The 11,722-nt window shown below is 44.8% G+C and overlaps 1 non-coding gene across 1 annotated transcript; it reads left to right on the forward strand.

Annotated features, from left to right (window-relative positions):
• Positions 1 to 11,374: 11,374 nt before the first annotated feature.
• On the forward strand, positions 11,375 to 11,456 carry trnas-cga (transfer RNA serine (anticodon CGA)). Its single transcript has one exon. It is a non-coding gene; the product is annotated as a tRNA-Ser (tRNA).
• Positions 11,457 to 11,722: the final 266 nt, after the last annotated feature.

Below are 11,722 nucleotides of genomic sequence, written 5' to 3' on the forward strand. Positions count from 1 at the left end.
TCAAACCTACTGCTCAGCGAGCAAACCTACACCCTAAACCTCAACCGGAGCTTCACAAACCTTGGGACTACTAAGCCTCTCAGGGATGCTCCATCTCGGAATTATTTCAGTTAGGAAAACTTTGGTTATGGCACTGGCATTTTGTTTTGCTGTGGGGAACACTTGCACCGATTTGGAAAACATATCAACTCTTACTCGATAATACCTTTTTCCTTCGCAGGGTGTTAGTTCGGTAAAATCCATTTGTAAATGTTCAAATTGTTTCTGGGGTTTCGGAAGTGCTACATGACTCATCTGTATTCCACTCCCCACATTATTGTGGCACAGATATCGCATTGTTCACAATATTTCTGGAAGTAATGAGTAAATCCCTCAGTGTACCACTATGCTGAAATGCTTCATATCTCCCCACTTTTGACACATGCTCCTTACTTTGTGTCAGTTTGGCATAGAATGGAAATAATGATCGTGGTAGAAAAGGTTTAACATTGGGGCCACACCATACCCCTTACCTCAAACTGCACTCTGCTTTTTCCCACTCAAACGTGTCTTCAAGCCTGGACTTCGACTGTGACTCCCGTACGTCTGCTGTTGGGGTAAGGATTTTTGTCATTCCCATGTCAAACTGATCATGTACCGGCTGCTGGGCTGCCGGCCTTGCCGCTGAGTCTGCCCTTGCATTTCCTTGAGAAACGGAATCGTTTTTTTTCATGTGGGCATCATATTTAAACACGTTGATTGATTTAGGCAATAGGACCGCTTCCAAGAGGCCAGAAAGCTGATCACGGTGTGTGATGGGCTTTCCGGTGAAGGTCAAGAAGTCCCTGTATTTCCATAGGGTTCTAACATCATGTGCAACTCCGAATGCGTATCTGCTATCGGTTAAATATTCGCTGTCTTTCCCTTGGCCAATTTACATGCCTCAGTCAATACAACCAGCTCCGCTGCTTGCGCTGACAGTTGAGAAGGGAGCGATCCCGCTTTGAATACCTCATGGGTAGTTACTACAGCATCCGCAATACAATTCTGGCTTATCTCCTTGCTCCTGAATGCTGGCCCATCCACAAAAAACCGCCATATTTGGATTCTGAAGTGGTGAATTCTGCAAGTCTTGTCTAGGCAGCACATTTCATTAATTACAGCGATACAATCATGTGGGTCTCCGTCTCCTTCTCTAGTGAGAGGACTAACAGCATTAATAACGTTACATCGTTTTATTGCAATGTTAGGCTTCTCCAAGAACATAGTATTTTCTCTGAGTCAACGTGCTGCCGACGTTTGTGCTGTCTTTTGCTCAGAAAGCAGTAAGGATACTGCATGTGCGATCAGTTTGGTTTAGTCGCGAAAGCCAATTATATACCAACCACAGCTTGGAGGCATTTACGCAATCCTGCCACTACGAGGTCAAGCTTAGACGAAAAATAAGCTGCCAGCCTGAATTTGCCCCCATGATCCTGCAAGAACACAGACGTCATGCAGCCATGTTTTCCATCTACCATTTGACAGAAGACTTGTTTGGATTCGGAATCTCCAGTGTAGGTGTACTTTGAAACGTATTTTTCAATTCAACTCGGCCACTGGGATCCATTGCAATGGACCTTGGTTCTGCTACCCTTTTCCATGGGCCATGTCACTTCAGTGCGCCTCAAGATTTGTATAATGTGGGATAAACGTTCTTCAGTAGGAGCGTATTTCCAAAAAGGATAACAATTGTTTCCTCATGTGAGGCCTTGGAATTTGCTGAATTACTTGCACTCTGTCTTGACCAATGGTCTTCCCTTGTTCAGATATTAAGTGACCGAAGAACTTCACCTGTTGCATAAATTGAAGCTTTGCGAGACTGGCTTTGTGCCTTTCCCTCGTGCAATGCAAGGGAATCCTCCTCACATTGTTCCTCTTACGGTGCTACTATTAAGCAATCGTCTACAGATTGCAGAAGCGCAGACCCAGGGGTTAAAACAAGAGTATCCAGACTCCTGCGTAGATCCCCATTATATATGGTGGGTGACTCACAGTAACATTGACAAAGTCGTGAGAACTCATAATATTTCCCTTTGAATGAAAAAGCGAACGAGAATTGACAATCTGGATGCACCATTAGACTAAAGAATGTATTTGCTAAATCCACAGCAGGGAACCATTTACTGTCCGGTGGTAATTGAACAAATACAGTATAGGGTTTGGGAACATTTGATGCGTGCGGGACAACACTATTATTGACTGCCTGCAGGTCTTGAACAAACCTCCATTCCTCCGGTTCACTTGGAATTTTTGCCTTTTTGATCAGAAAAATGGGAGTTCTCACCAGTGATTTTACACAGGGGATTATCTCTCTAGCCTTTAGGAAGGACTGAAAGACTGGAGTAACTCCGTCCATGGCCTCGGGTTTTAACGGGTATTGTGCTCTGCCAGGACGATACTCCGACCTCGTTTTTACTTGTATTGGTTCACAACCTCGTATATGCCCCACATCATGTTTGGCTTTTACCCATAATTCAGTAGGGACCGTTATTAATCTTGGGTCTGAGAAGTTTATCTTCGGAAACGCCAGGTTAGCCTTCTAGGCTCTTCAGTGCTGGAGGGGGTTACCTCGACTGTTCTCTTGCCTGAGTTAGACAAATTAATTTCTTCCTATATGTCCGCTCATCTGCATTGAACCACTAACCCACATCGTCCCAGAACACCCAACATTTCGTTCTTTATGCCTTTAGTACCCATGGCCCCAAATCTTGCCACCAGTCACTGGACACCTTCGCCAGTGACACGCGAGGAGCACAGCCTTCCACATCAAAAATATAGAGCTTACTTGCCGTCGCAGGTACTTTACATAAGTTCACACTGACTGCACATCTGTCATCGTTTCAATAAAATTCGCACAATAACAACTGACCTGGTTTAAGCAATCTCCTGAACCAATACTTCTCTTATGGTTCCTCAGGGCTATCGTGGTGTACGTGTGCTGTGCAGTGCAGCATTTTCCCGCAAAAAAAATCGGTGTTAATAGGATTAACATGGTTACCTGCTTCCAGGGTGAGTGAATTGCTCACTGAACTCATTGCTCTCTGTCTTAATCGCCACTCATAGACATACACCAGGGGTGGTGGATTGTATTTTACAGTTTACACTTGCGAATCTTCCCTTTGAATTAACTGCAAGCCCGTCGGAGTACTGAGCAAATACAACCCCAGTCTCACTATGAGATCCCGAGCCATCAAATGTAAAGGACTGAATTCTGCTAACAGAATTGAGAATTAGAATGGATATACATTACTGATTTCATACAATATGGGTGAGGTAAAACTCTCTCATATCACGACGCCTGATGCCTCCATTGAGTTCAGGAACATTCCACTCATCTTTATTGGTGTCAACTCTCTGAACTGTCTTGATTTGAGGAGTGAACATGCTGGCCATGTATCTACCAAAATGGTAACTGGTGTACCTTCCACATATAACATAGAGGTAGGCATCGACATATACGCATAATGGTTATATTGAACATATTGTCCACACTTCGCAATCTCAATGCTCAATATAGAGTTGGGACACATCTCAGTGCCCGTTAGGTTAGTAGAAGTGATTAGCATTAGGGACTGTTCGTTGCCAAGTATAAAGGAAAGCGGTTAACCTGTACCTTGTCGCCTGCCGACCTCAACCTCAGTCGTCCCCTGTCAGTCACCATGCTGTCCAGCCTCCAGGACCGATTTAGGCTGTCTGTGTGGGCACTGTCTTGACCAGTGGTCCATTGCTCCGCAAAAAAAACACCAGCCAGATATATCTCTGCAAGCGCACTTTCGCGATCCCTTTCTCTTTTGTGAACTGCACCTGTGCCTCTCTCTTTTCCCGCAGTTCCTCCCTCCCATTGGCTGAACAATCATTTGCATCATAATAAGCTGAGGTTCATGTGATTGCTGTTCCATCTTTAATTTCCTGTTATGGTTCTCTTGAGCCAGGAGTTTTTCAGCATGTATCACGTATTGTTCTATCTAATTCAACTTTCCCGTGTCCCAGGTAATACACGTATATTATTACCTATTTTGTTGTTTCGTACTTCATTCCATTGATGAAGCTGCTCCTCAGGTGTGCCTCATATGGTGTGATCTCTGCCATCGTTATATCCTTGTTTGGTATCAGTCCACAATAGACGTTATCAACTATCGTGAGGCGCTTAAGGTACTGGGACATTGTCTCGACTTCTTTAGGGATTCTTGCTTCAATTCATTGTGGGTACGATATGCTATTGGTGATTCAGCAGACCCTGAGGCGGCGAAGTTGACTTGGAATCTTCGTGAAGTGGATCTCGTAGGGGGGCTGTAGCTCTTCGAGGCCACCCATTAAGGTCAGGAACTGATCCTGTCTTAAGACACTGTCCAGCTTCATTAGGTTGTTTTCCGTGTGTGTGTGTGCATGTGCGCTGGTGTTTGTACATGTACTTGATCTATCTTTATTTCGACATTTTCTTTCCCTGAAATCAGGCTCAGCCTTCAACATGTGATAAGCACTCCAATTCACAGGTTCTATTCCGTTTCTCCTTTTCTCTCTCCTCCAAAGGTGACCTCAGCATTTGCAACTGAATATTACTAAAACTTCCTTCTTCCAGAAAAACACATTCCTTGATTTACATTTTTAACTGCTTTACAGAAACTGAGTCATAATTATTCAGCATATGTTGTATTTTTTCTTGACCATTCCGAGTTGTCTGTCGACCCTCTTTTTGTTTGCTCTTGCTGGAGCCGATTTTCATGGATATTGGCAATGTGTTCATCTCTCTCTGTCTGTCTCTCTGTCTGTCTATCTGTCTATCTCTCTCTCTCTCACGATGACATAATCTTCTCTTTGCCAATATAACTTGATTTTACCCACGGAGGTCCCCTCTCATTGGGCACGACAGCCTCATTGCCTTGGTTTTCACAAACCAAGAACCCACGTAACCGGTACAGCTTTGGCGACTCCAACGCTGCCCATTTTGGCTCCAAGTCTCAAACCACCGTTAATCTTGCTGTCTCTTAAACTCTCGAGAGACGGCAATCTTTTCCCTTGAGATTTACTCGAATACCGCACAAGAGTTCACTGGTCCCTCTTCCTGCTTCGTCTATTCTCTTCTAACGAGTCTCTATGTTGGATTACTTTAGCCACAACTCTTACCCTGACCCTATTCGATCCACTTATGCCCAGTCCTCTCACTCAAAGGCGCCAATTCAGCGCTCGAGATGAAGTGAAAGAACTTCAAGGCAGTGGCGCATACACCTCCTGGGAATCTTCAAAATCTTACCCAGTTGCAGGGTCCCAGGCGAGCCCCCGAGTTTACTGAAGTAGAATTTCAAACGAACCGACACAAATACTACCAAGAGCAAAGAAAAATTTTATTTTTGAAATTGGCAGAATGGACCCGACACATTTGCAAGACGCCTCATAAAATGGACGCCTGTATGTTTTCACATATTCCCTTTATACTATATATCGCCTTGCCTTATCACACCTCAAGGCAGAAACCTGGATCAGTCGAGTTCCTTTCCACACATGGAGTTGCTTTTTCTAATTCATTGACTGCTGATATAATAGATTATTGGCCTTGAGAGTCAGCTGAAAATTAGGATGAACTTTACATTCTTTCTGTCTTTTAGAAAAGTTAGGTCCATACTTCTTTGTTTCAACCATGCTTTCACAGATATCACAAAAATTGATAATTTTCCATTACAGGGGATCAGGCTGACAGTGACTCAATAAGTGTGATGGAGTGAGGATGATAGTGATACAATGAGGGTGAGATGTCAGCGTGGTAGTGACGCAGACTGTGTGAGTGGATCAGGCCGATAGTTACGCAGTGAGGGGGGACAGAGTGATAGTGATGCAGTAAGTCTGAGGGATCAGACCAATAGTGACGCAGTAAGTGTGAGGGGTCAGTGTGACAGTGACGCAGTAAGAGTGAGTGGTCAGGCTGATAGTGACGCAGTAATTGGAAGGAGATCAAGCTGATAGTGATGCAGTAAGTGTTACAGTGTCAGGCTGATCCTGACACATAAAGTGGGAGGGAACAGGGTGATAGTGACGTAGTAAGTGTGATGGGGTCAGGCAGAGACTGACGCAGTGAGTGTGAGACAGTCAGGGTGATAGTGAGGAAGTAAGTGTGTGCATTCAGGCTGGTAGTGACACAGTAAGTTGAGAGCGTCAGGCTGACAGTGGCCAATAAAATTGAGGTGTTAGGAGAATAGTGACGCAGTAAGTGTGAGGTGTTAGGCTGTTAGTGATGCGGTAAGTGTGAGGGGTCAGTCTGATAGTGAAGCAGTAAGTGTGAGGGGGTCAGGCTGATAGAGACGCAGCAAGTGTGGTGGGGTCAGGCTGATAGTGTCACAGTATGTGTGAGGGGTCAGGCTCATAGTGATGCAATAAGTGTCGGTGCGTCAGAGTGCTTCTAATGCATGAAGTGAGAGGGGACAGGGTGATAGTGACGCAGTGAGTGTGAGGGGGTCAGCGTGATGGTGACAGAGTAAGTGTGAGTGTTCAGGCTGATATTGATGCAGTATGTTGGGGGCGTCAGGCTACTACTGGCCAGTAAGTGTTAAGTGACAGGGTGATAGTGATGCAGGAAATGTGTGGAGTCAGACTGATAGACATGGTGAAATTGTGAGGGGTCAGGCTGATAGTGATGCGGGAAGTGTGCGAGTGTCAGGCTGATAGTGATGCAGTAAGTGTGTTGGGAGCAGAGTTATAGGAACATAATAAGTGTGAGCAGCTCTGGATGATAGTGACAGGCCAGTATGAGGGGGAGGATGGTAGTGATCCAGTGAGTGTGAGGTGTCAGGATGACAGTGAAGCAGACTGTGTGAATGTGTCATTGTGATGGTGCCATGGCAAGTGTGATGGGGTCAGGGTGACAGTGACGCAGATGATTTCAGGGGGTCAGGTTGTAGTGATGCAGTAATTGTGAGGGGTCAGGGTGATAGTGACGCAGTGAATGTGAGATGTCAGTGTGATAGTGACGCAGAACATTTGAGGGGCCAGGCTTATAGTGACGCAGTATGGGCAAGGGGTCAGGGTGACAGTGATGTAGATGCACTTACAGGGCCAGGTTGTAGTAAAGCTGTAAATGTGAGTGTCTCAGGCTGATAGTGATGAAGTAAATGCGAGTGGGTAATGCGATTAGGGATGTAGTAAGTGTGCAGGGGTAGTGCTAGAAGTGACGCAGTAAATGTGAGTGTTGAAGCTGATAGTGATGCATTAAGTTTGAGGGGATCAGGCTGATCTTGACGCAGTAAGTGTGACGTTGTCAGGATGATAGTTACGCTGTAAGTATATGGGGGGACAATGATCTTGACGCAGTAAGAGTGGGGAGTCAGGGAGATAGTGACGCAGTAAGCATGAGTGGGTAAGCCTGATAGTGACGCAGTATATGTGAGGGAGTCAGCCTGGTAGTGGCGCAGTATGTGTGAAATGGTCAGGCTGATATTGATGCAGTTAGTGTGTTGGGGTCAAAGTGATAGTGACACATCGGTGTAAGCGACTCAGGATGATAGTGACACAGTGGGTGTGAGATACCAGTGTGATAGTGATGAAGGAAGTGTAAGGGGTCAGGATGTCAGTGACATTAAGTGTACGGCCCTCAGGGTGATAGTGTCACAGCAAGTGTGGGGTGTCAGGGTGTAAATGACGTCGTAAGTGAGAGAAGGGCATTGCGATAGTGAAGCAGTAAGTGTGAGGGGGTCAGGCTGATAGTGACACAGTCAATGTGACGGGGCAGTGTTTTAGTGACAAGATAAGAGTGAGGCGTCAGTCTGATACTGACACAATAAATGTGATGGAGTCAGGCTGATAGTGACACAGTAAGTGTGAGGGGTCAGCCTGATAGTGACACAATAAGTGTAAGGATTCAGGGTAATAGTAACATGGTAAGCGTGAGGCGTCAGTCTGATACTGACACAAAAAGTGTGATGGAGTTAGGCTGATAGTGATGCAGTAGGTTTTAGGAGTGAGGGTGATATTAACATAGGAAGTGCGAGGGCGTCGCTGATAGCGAGGCAATATGTGTGTGGCTGTCAGGCTGATAGTGACGCAGTAAAATTGAGGATGTCAAGGTGAAACTGGTGCAGTAAGTGTGAGGATGGCAGATGGATAGTGATGCAGTAAGTGTGAGGGGTTCACGCTGATATTGAGGCATGCAAGTGTGAGGGGCCAGGTTGATAGTGACGCTGTGTGCTGGCGGGTCCGGCTGATAACAACGCAGAATATGTGAGTGGCTCAGTGTGACAGTGACGCATTACGTGTGAGAGGGTCAGTGTGATAATGACAGAGAAAGTGTGAGGGGGTCAGGTTGATAGTGATGCTGTAGTTGTGATCTTGAACAGCGTGATAGTGAGGGGCTCAGGCTAATAGCGACACAGCAATTGTGAGGGGGTCAGGGTAGTAGTGACGTAAAACGTGTATGCGGGTCAGGCTAATAGTGATGCAGTACGTGTGAGGTGTCAGGCCGATAGTGACACAGTAAAGGTGAGAGTGTTGGTGTGCGAGTGATGCAGTAAGTGTGAGCCGCTCAGGATGATAGTGACGCAATAAGCGTGAGGTTTCAGGTAGATACCCATGCAGTAAGTGTGACATGTTCAGGGTGACAGTGATGCAGACACTTTGAGGGTGTCAGATTGAGAGTGACACAGGAAATGTGAGGAGACAGGTTGAGAGTGACACAGTAATGTAAGAGGTCAGGCTGATAATGATATACTAATTGTGATGGAGTCAGGATAATAGTGGTGCATTGCGTATGAATTGTCAGGGTGATAGTTACACACACGGTGTGAGTCAGTAGAGTTATAGTGATGCAGCAAGTATGAAGAGGTCAGAGTGATAGTATGCAGGGTCTGGCGAAGGTGACGCAAGAAGAGTGAAAGGTTCAGTGTGATCTGGACGCAGTAAGTTTGGGGGGTCAAGGTGATAGTGATGCTGTAAGTATGAGTGGGTCAGTCTGATAGTGATACAGTACATTTGAAGGGATCAGGCTGGTAGTGATGCAGTAAGCGTGAGGGGGTCAGGCTGATATTGATGCACTAAGTGAGAGAGCGTCAAGGTGATGGTGACGCATTAAGTGTGAGCAGGTTAGAGAGAGAGTGATGCCGTTAGTGAGTGGGGTTTGGCTGATAGGGATGCAGTGGGTGCGCATGTCTCAGGGTGTGAGTGATGCAGGGTACCAGAGGGATAGTGGCACATTAATATGAGGGGGTCAGAGTGATTGTGACGCAGTAATTCTGAGGGGATCAGAGAGATACCAACGCAGTAAGTATGAGGGGGTCAGGCTGTTAGTGACGCTGTCAGTGTGAGTGCCTCAGCCTAATAATGATGAAATAAATTTGAGAGAGTGATGCTGATTGTCAGGTGATAAGTGTGAGTGAGTCAGGCTGGTAGTGACGCTGTAAGTGTGAGTGTTGAGGCTCATAGTGAAGCAGTAGGTGTGAGGTGGTCAGTGTGATTGTGGCGCAGTAAATGTGAGAGGGTCAAGGTGATAGTGATATAGTAAGTTTGAGGAAGCAGTGTTGTAGTGACATGGTAAGTGTGAGGCGTCAGTCTGGTACTTATATAATAAGTGTGATGGAGTGTGGCTGATAGTGACACAGTAAGTGTACAGAGACAGGATAATAGTAACATAGGAAGTGTAAGGGCGTGACTGATAGTGACAAAGTAAGTGTTTGGCAGTCAGGCTGATAGTGACGCAGTCAAAATGAGGGTCTCGAAGTGAAAGTGGCACAGTAAGTGTGAGGGCGCCAGATGGATAGTGATGCAGTAAGTTTGAGGGGTTCACGCTGATATTAAGGCGGTAAGTGTGAGGGGTCAAGTCGATAGTGATGCAGTCGTTGTCGGCGGGTCAGGCTGATAGTGATGCATTCAAAGACCAAATATCCAAGGCTCACTGTAGTTCTGATTAGCGAGACTTCTCAAGGCTAAGATCAATATTTCTCATCCTGGTCAAAAATCACAATGCTTCATTTTAAAATTGTCCTCTCCTGCTTCTAGATTCACCAATGAGGGAACAAGATTTAATTGCACCACCCTATTTATCTCTTCAAATATTTTGCAACTCAATGAGATTACCTCTCTTGTGTTGAAACTGTTAAAAAAAGACGGGATTTGCCCAATTTCAACTCACAGGACTAACGTTCATCCATGATATCCAAGCTAATCACCATTCGTGGTATTCCTCATATGGCATTAGTATCTTTCCTAAATTGAGGATTATAATTCCCCATACTGTAGTCCAAGTTCGGTCGAACTGAGCCACAATACATTGGAAATAATGCTTCATTCTCGAGCCCTGAAATCCTTCTGCAGCTTTCACAACAGACTTCTACAACTGCTACTAGACATCAATGACTTATTAAAAACTTCTCCAAGATGCAATTCTAAAAATCTGTACATCAGACTTTCTACGTCACACCTTCGACAAATAATCTCCACACATCTCCCACCTGACAAGTATGATAAAGTCAAATCGTTGCTATTTATTAAATCATGAGGGACATGGATAGGTTGACTCGGCAATGTGTTTTCCTGCTGGTGAGGAAGTCAAAATTTAGAAAACATCGTTTTAAAATTAGTGGGTAAGGATTTAAAAGGGACGTCAGGGGCAACTTTTTCAGTCGTGTCCAGAATGAGCTGCCAGAGAAATTGTTGGAGACTGGTACAACTGTAACATTTAATACATGAGTAACAAGGTGTAGAGGGATGTGGGCCAAATGTTGGCAAATGGGGCCTATTAATTTGGGATAACTGTCCACCATGCTCAAGTTGGAATGAAGAGCCACTTTCCGTGTTGTATTGTTCAAGGACTTGATGACTCTAGAACAACCACAAAGACCTTGCACATAATTCCGTCAAGACGATTTCAAGTTCCAAATCTTCGGTGAATCTTCCTCTCATGTTCTCACAAGTTCATTACCTGATGTTAGAACTTACGGATTAGTTGCTGGATCCATTCCTGTAAATTGGTTCTGCATTCTTTCTAATTCCGATTGTTTTTACGAATGTAGCTAGTGTTTATGGACTTAGCATCAATATTTCTAATACCATATTTTGATGAATATTAAAAAAACAACTTTGGCACCAGATGATGAGCAATTGAGTCAAAGTCGATCGGACGCAGTGAAACAATGATCCTCTCTTCATGTGGTGTACATCCGTGACTCTAAAATTCGACGAAGAATCATTCCCAAAACTTCAGCTGTGTCAGAATCTAGTTTGCGGTGAAAGCCTGTCAATCTGCTAAGGTAACGTTCGTCTGGGTCTCTGCAAAGGATTTGGCGAAATCGTTGGGTCTTGACAATTTGTTCTTCAAACAAATTGCGTATTTCATGAATTCAGTTCTTTTACTATGAAAATTAGCAACTTTGCTGTGGCTGTGATGGCCGAGAGGTTAAGGTGTTGGATTCGAAATCCAATGGGGTCTCCCTGTACAGGTTCGAATCCTGTTCACAGCGCTGAATCCTTTAAAAGTCATTAATCTCTTAGCGGAATTTGGAATTTCGTGAAGCTTGAGCTTTGCATTCAATCAAAAGTGAATTTTCAACTGTGAAGAATCCGAAGTCATTTCAAGACGTCTAATTGAATAAATTATATGTCGAGACACCAAAAGCCACCAACTTCCAACACGAATCAGTTTCAAAACATTTGTCGAACTATCGTGAAATTTACATGTTCAGGAGTGGGGGGTGGGGGGTGGAATTAAGCAAAACAAGAAGCAATG

The sequence above is a fragment of the Chiloscyllium punctatum genome, chromosome 23 (genome assembly GCF_047496795.1).
Source record: "Chiloscyllium punctatum isolate Juve2018m chromosome 23, sChiPun1.3, whole genome shotgun sequence".
NCBI lineage: Eukaryota > Metazoa > Chordata > Chondrichthyes > Orectolobiformes > Hemiscylliidae > Chiloscyllium > Chiloscyllium punctatum.